This window comes from Cynocephalus volans, chromosome X (genome assembly GCF_027409185.1).
Source record: "Cynocephalus volans isolate mCynVol1 chromosome X, mCynVol1.pri, whole genome shotgun sequence".
Taxonomy (NCBI): domain Eukaryota; kingdom Metazoa; phylum Chordata; class Mammalia; order Dermoptera; family Cynocephalidae; genus Cynocephalus; species Cynocephalus volans.
The window spans coordinates 179,893,189-179,899,982 of record NC_084478.1 but is presented as its reverse complement, the minus strand read 5'-3'; positions in this window follow the sequence as shown (position 1 = coordinate 179,899,982).

The window sequence follows — 6,794 nt, the reverse complement described above, 5'->3', positions numbered from 1 at the left end:
GGTCTAATGATGACAAAAGGATGCGCAAAATGCAGCGTTGCAGCCCTAAAGGCGAACGCTGTAGGCAGAGCGTCACTGATCGTTTCTGCTGTCTTTATCATTTCCTTCTCTCACACGAGACTAGGAGAAAGAGGGTTTTTTTTAAAGAATGGATCTTTTTAGTTTTTTAAAAAAATATATACAAGGCTTTGAATTCTTAGAAAAGTTTCCTTTCATTGGATCGGGTGACCTCTGTGCTCGTATTGTCACAACCTGACACTGGCTTACTTTTGAAATCAGCAAGGGGGCAAGGACCGACGGCTCGGGCCTGTCTCTCATCGGCTTCCTGTGGGCCAGGGAAGATCTGAGGACGGTGGCAGGCCTGTGGCGGCAGCGGCGGTGGCGGCTGGCAGTGGTGGGGTTCGCTGGTGTGTGTTCCTTCCAGCCATGAGACCGTGTTATTCAGGGGGCGGCACCCCTCTTTGGAGCTGAAAACCGACTTCTGGGAAGTGCAGGGCTTCCTAGAGAACTTGGAATGGGCCGGGAGCAGCTACCAAAGCCAAGGGGCATCGGCCATTCCCGGGTCATTCACTGGCCTCCACCTGGGCCTGGGAATTATTCAAGCCCTGAAAGTGCTCTGTGTCCAAGTAAGGCTTTTTGGGGGCTCTGTCACCTGAACACTTAGTGACGAAGGCCGAAGTCCCATGGAGTAACCACTTCCGTATCTGAAGATAGCCGGCACCCCCAGACTCACCGCTGATTCCTGTCCCCAGAGTGCGTGAGGTTTGGGGGGCAGCATGTTGGGGTCCAGATGAAGACCATCACCCCCTTCCCAGATGAGAGTGTTTTCATCTCCGCAGAGCATCGGCTGCTGGAAATCGGACCACGGTCAGGATGTGGCTTATGCGTGGCAACCAGAGACTGGCGTGGCATGGTGACCCGGGATGTACTGGAAGGGATTCACTAGACAATCTTCCTGGGAATGTTGGGAGCCAGGGTCTCACCAAAGCGCTGGCTTCAGCCTCCTCATGAATCTCAAGCACCTCGGGATTGTTAGGTTGGAGCCGAGGGCTGGGGCCATGGACAACAGGCTTCCCATCCCTGTGCACAAGAGTGAGCCTCAGATGAAGGGAGGCGGCCACCCCCAAGCTGGCCACAGGGACCAAGCATGAGGGTGTTGCTGGCGCCCCTTGAATCCGTGCCTGTCCTCAGCAAACAGCACCATCAATGACTAGTTTGGAGCCCCTGACACATGTGGCCATCGTGCCCTCCTGCCAGGCACACAGGAGATTCACGTTCAACCACCTGGACATGTGACTGTCGGACGTTGCTTACTGCTCTGAAACCCTCGTGAAGGTCGCTTCAGTCTTAGTGACCAAACTCAACCTCGAAAGCAGACATAACACAACGATCCTTCCTGGAATCTTTGGTTGGATTTGAAACGACCAAGAGCCACGTCCTGCATGCACCTGTGGAGGGAGCTGCCCCGGGCTGGAAGGGCCAGATGTCACAGGGTGAAACCTCTGACCCTGCGCGACACCATAGGACTTGACTTTGGTTTTGTCTTTCTAAAACTAGATCCTGTAGCCCAGAGAAGTGCACTTTGTCAATCATAAGGGTCTTTGTTCCTTCTTATTTCTCTCTTTTTTAACCTCTCGTTCCACCTTTTTTTGTTTTTTTTTTTCATGGTGTTTCTTGTCCAATGCAGAAATGCCCCTCACTCCACTAACTGAAGCTTCGAATTCTGGCTTCTGCAGTTTTATTATCTGTGTCAGACGTACAGCCAGACCTGCTTCCTGTCTGCGTTGCCCAGATCCTGTTGCAGTGACATGGAGCCCCATCCAGTTCTCTTTCCACCCCCACTCACCCTCACGCTCTTTGGAAAAAAAGAATCATCTTGTGTGTTGTAGCTCATTTGTTTTGAGAGAAAATCAACAGATCATATTCAGTGTCTTGAATAAATAGCTCTATTTTGATATTAGACAACCTAGTTGGTGTGCTCTCTCCATGTCACTTGGTCACTCTTGGGGCCACATGGACACCCACGAATGAAGACAGCTCAGCCTTTTCTCCAGAAGAAAATGGCTGGAGTGCCCCTTTCCAGCACTGCCACATTCAGTAGGGAAAGAGCCCTGCCTGTTCTAAACAGCTGCCATACACAGGGAGTGTGCTTTTTAACAAAGTGTTTCCTTTTCATTATTTTAGTTCAGGCCGGTTGTTTAAAAAAGTCAGTGCTAATGAATTCTCTCTTGTTAGCAGATTGCGAGGAATTTGAGTTCAAGGATTAGGCCTGAGTAACTGGAAGAACCTAAATTTATAGGGCATGGCTAACTGTTGACGGTCACTTTGGCCTGTCGCAGAGGAACACGTTGCAGTATTTACCGACATGTGCTCTGTGCTGGACGCTACCACGTTCCATCTATGCCACTTTAATTACTTGGTGGGTGTCACATAATTGAATGAGTTCATGGATGTTGCAGTTCCTGTTATATGAGGAGGCAATAGATTCAGAGAGGCAGAGAAGGCAGGTCAGCAGATGCTGTCACTCTTAGAATCAGGTTTCATGAACAAGTGAGTGACACAGAAAGTCATGGTGTCCCTTGCCTGCAATCCTAGCTTGTCGCTGCGCTGGAACAAAGCAGGGGGCTAAGGCCATTCCTGCCCACCTTGGCTCAGTGCTTCAGTGGAGGGTGTCTGTGGCCTGTGACTCAGATTCTGGCAGATCCAGATCCCAAGCACATGTCTTGAACTGGCAACTTGAGACTAAATGTGAAGTGACCAACTGTCACCTTTAGGGAAACCTATCTTGTCTTCCAGTCTTATTCTTCTGGTTTTTGACCAAGCACATTCCCAGATAGTGGTTTTGGGGTAACATTCTGAGTACCCTAAACCCTAATACAGAAGCCACAGGAGGCCCCCGGGAAGAATCTCGTGCCATCCCTCAGTGGGCAGCCCACAAAGCGTGTGACAGAGTCCCCAGGATGAACACGTACGTGACATGGCTTTTGGGGCTTCGGCGACAATACTGGTCACATATTAATTTCCTTCAGTGTGTTTCTTTATCCTGTAGAGGAAGTGACTGGGTCCACATGATTGCCCAAGATTTATGTAACTTTAATACTCAGATACATGTAACCGTTTGCTGCAGGGATTCCAAAAATGTTTTCCTTTACCCATTGAGGCTCCCAACTTAAATGTATTTATTTGGGAATTTAAACTTCAACTCACTGAACAGAAACCGTTTTTTTTTTTTTTTTTTTTTTTTTCTTAATTGCCCCCACCACGGTACTGTTCCAAAAGGAAATTTGAGAACATTTTCTGTGTTCACAGAGAGTATTCTCAGCCCCTGTGGGTTCTGGCTGTTAATTACTGTTGACGGAAATCCAGAAGTCACTCTGTGATGTGCATGAGAAGGGGCAGGTGTGTGTGCGGGACAGATTCATGCCCTTACAAAAGGACTTTGTATTTGGCTGAATGTTATTTTTCCAGCCTGGATCCTGTGTCTCTGAAGCATCTGATGCACAGCAAGGTAAGCAAGGCATCCGGATCCAGCTCTATGTGGAGAACAGAGTAGAAGGTGCAGGGGACAGTGGGACTGGGCAGGGAGGATGTCACCTACAGGACTAACCTTTCCCTAAAACTTGATGTTAACACTCTGAAGATTGAGGCTTTGGTTAGGAATATAGTTGTCCTCAAGCAGAAGGTACTTATTCAGAGACACTCAGGACAGTAGCTGGGTGTATATATCCTACCATCACGGCACAGTCGTAGACGGTGACGATGATGGTGATATCTTACTCTGTACTGGGGGAGATGAGTAGACTTAAAGCTTTTGATAGTGTGACAACTAAACTGGCTGATAAAATGGCCAGTAAATTAAAGTCAGATGGGAGCTGTCTCATGGTCACAGTTTCATCTTTCCAGCCAGACTCCCCTCTGTCACAGCCTCGTCCTCACAGACCAGCCCAGACTCCTGGCTATATGTCCCACTTCCTGCTCTCCCTGAAGAGAGAACGTCCTCCTGCAGTTGTCCCTCCATCCCACTATCATCATCGTGTTCCCTCCACGGGATCATTACCCTCAGCATCTCAACATGCTCTAACGTCGGTCATCGTGAAAACAATGACAAAACAAACCTCCCGTGACGGTACGGCCCCTGCAGCAACGAGGCTTCCACAGAAATGGACCCAAGCCAATTATCTCATTTCTTCCTTTGCTTGCTCAATCATCGTCTCATTGTTCCCTAGATCGACTTTATACACGACGTCTCTGATGTGCATTTCTCCATGCCCAGTGCATGTCAAGTCGCTGTGAGAAGGTGTCCGCTCACCCTCTTCCTCTCGCAGCTCATCCCAGTCAAAAGCATCATGCTCTGGGCGTCAGCTGGTGATGTGCAGTGTCCTGTCTTGGAGGGGTCCCTTTCACTGCATAATCAGATAAGTCAGGGTTCTGATTTGCAAGCTGCAGAAACTGACTGGCTAATGTAAACCAAAAAGGATTGAGAGGGATTGTGGCAGCTTTGAGAATCTCTGGAGAACCAATTTGGCAGCTACACAGAACTGCCAACATCAGGCTGCAAAACTTGGCCAAGATGATGACAAAGAAAGCAGTGGATACTGCCCACACCCTGAAACTGGACTCTGGACCCACCACTCAAAGCACACTCAATGCACCTCCCAGCACAGACCTGCCTGCTGCCACTACTGCTGCCACTGCTCCTTCAGAACAGCTTCTCTGCCACCCATTCCGTTGGGCACTCACTTCTAACTCAGAGACTCGGGAGACATATCTGACTGGCACTGCCAAGTCATGCACCCTGCTCTAGCTGCAAGAGAGGCTGGAAAAGCAAGTATCTAGCCTCTCTGCTTCTAGAATGAGATGTGGAGCAGTGCCTCATCAGGTTGGAGAGAATGCTCAAGGAGAGATTAAGAAGGTACAGCAACAACTATCAGAGACCCCTGGGCTACCCAGATACCAAGGTCACAGGGTGCTCTAAATGCATCTGCAGCTTTGTGACTCCAAAAGTCCAAATCCAGATGCTTTCTGGAACAGCTTTTCTAGAATGAAAGGGAGACTTAATCTTGATGTGAAAAACTGCCCCAGGCAGTTTTTACTGCGTAGTTCACGCCCTCTTTGCCCTGGTCCCTTTCACCTTGCCTCTTTTGCAAGAGGTAGCCCGGGAGTCTACTAGTGCGAGTGAAAGTGCAATACCACGTTACCAGAATAAAGAAGGAAGGGCAGAAAACACAGTTGTGAAGCAAGGGGGTGCCCGTGTACAATTCCATCGCGACACTAGAACAAAAGACAGTGACATCAGTCACCCAACATAGCATGTGTGGAACCACGCTCGCTACCGTCTACCCAACAGGGAGGGGAGAAAAGAGAACGATCACGAGGCAGAAGGGTGTAGGAGATCTGGATGAAACCCTTGACCTACGGACTCACTATACATACCGAAGAGAGGAACCTAAAAACCTTCGAAGGACTTCCTTTCTTCCAAAGTACACACGGCCAGTGACATCCACCCGGTGACCATCTGCCATTGGTAGAAAGGAGGCCAGGGCTTGCTCTCTCAGTCTCTGGGAAGGCACTGCATCAATGTGTGCATGCAGGCGGCTGAACATTCTGCTGAATCACCTCCATTGTGCCAGGCACTGAGGAGGAGAGGGTCTGATACTTGCAGAGACAATCGTGCACTATGTCTGAGACCCCTAATTTTCCTAATCCTGAGGGAGACGATGCAGTAGTGCTCTTTGCCTCTAGACCCGATGAAATCCAGTGCAGCAACATAGAGCAACACATGGGCCCGGCCCTCTGAGAACCTCACTCGGACTGTGCACTGAAACTGAAATACCCAGTACTGTCCACTGTGCCCACCTCGTGTCCTTAAGTACTTTATGTTGTCTGAATTCGGTGCCACACAAGACGCAGGCATGGACCTTGGAGTGGAACACTCATTGGACTTTGCAAAGGGCAAACCGGCTGTGTGTGTGCACTGCACCTGGCAAGTTGGAGGGCTTCCTGGAGACACGGGCCTGGGCTCGCAGGCAGGGCAGTTGTGCCTCAGATGTCTGCGTCCGGGAGGCGGGGCCGTCATGGGTGACAGCCACTACCTCTTCATCCATTGGCCGTGGAGCAACAGTAGCGGTCTGGGCGTGGCTGGGCACCTTGGCCCCATGAGGACGGCAGAGCGCGCCAAGCCATGCGCATGCGCCCGATGCCGAGCCGGACCGCGAGGCTCCCGGAAGTTCCCAGAGCCGGAAGCTGCCTGCGGCTCGGCTTCTCTAGCTGCTGCCTGGGGTGTGCAGCTCAAGGCTTTCGGCCTTGCGTACCCGGCGCAGCTGAGCCTGCTGAGGACCAGGGCAGCATGGCGAGTGAGGCGGGCTCCCGGGAGGAAGGGTCTTCTGCCGAACCCTGGATGAAGGTAGGTGTGGGAAAGGGCCCTCGGGAGGGAGGGGCCGGTAGGCCTCTCGGGGAGCAGCGGCCAGAGGCCAGTAATGGCGTGGGGTGTGCGACCCAGGCAGAGTTGGGTGGGACGCCCGAGGAGGCCTCCGGGACCGGGGTTGAAGCTGTGCAGGAAAGCGAGGCCTTGGCAGAGAGGGAGGCGGCGGCGACCGGGCGGGAGGTGGCGCTAGTTTTGTTTGAGGCAGTGGAGGTGGTGGAGGTCGCTGTGGAGGAGGGAAGAGGAGAAACCGGAAGAGGCGTGTGAGGAAGGAAAAGTCGAGGACCAGGAGGATAAAGAGCTGGAAGACGTGGTGCTGTCCTTGTGGAAGGAATGGCGGTGGCGGAGGTCGTTGAGTGGCAGGAGGAGCAGG